Source organism: Ceratina calcarata, unplaced genomic scaffold (genome assembly GCF_001652005.2).
Source record: "Ceratina calcarata isolate Rehan_Ccalc_2016 unplaced genomic scaffold, ASM165200v1 scaffold779, whole genome shotgun sequence".
Lineage (NCBI taxonomy): Eukaryota > Metazoa > Arthropoda > Insecta > Hymenoptera > Apidae > Ceratina > Ceratina calcarata.
In genome coordinates, this window is record NW_017179093.1 from 10897 (window position 1) to 11639 (window position 743).

Here is a 743-nt window from a genome sequence, read left to right on the forward strand (position 1 = left end):
TATAAAACAAATGATTTTCAGTATATTGATATCTCTATCATGAAATGGATATGAAACATAACATTATCAAACATTCAGGAAGTTGAGACTACCTGGAAATTCAGATGATAAGAGCGTAATCACGTTGATGCATCACGGATGTCCGAACTAAGAGAACTGATCGTGAAACAAACCAAGGCAACATTATACATGCGCAGACTAAGGGAGTCATTTATTTCCATTACAATGATTGGCACCTTGAGAAGTCGGACTCGGCGTTCCCATCGGACTCGAAATTTCTCCTTGAATACCTCGGCCCCGTACCGAGAAAACGTTTTTACGTGTCAGCCAGTCAAATTACCAGATGTCACGTCGCGGTGCATTAAGACGACTACCGAATACTTGAAATAGGAATGGGTTTGTCAAGTAGTGACACAGAAGATTTGTCAAATTTTTCCTCCTAATATTAATCATGAATAGAAGTTTCATTTATAGTCAATTTGTTTCTATGTGATCGATTATGTGTTTTATATTGATGCACATATTTAGTATCATTATGTTCAATCAATACAATTAATTAAATATTTGATGTTGATTATTGAAATGATTGATGCTTGCAACATATCTCTGATTACAATTTGTTTAACATAATATGAAACCTTCTGGAAATTAACTGATAATATTAATAAAATTATTAATAAAATAATTAAAAATAACAGAGTATATGTAAGAAAATACAAAATGTTTAAGATAAAATACAATTA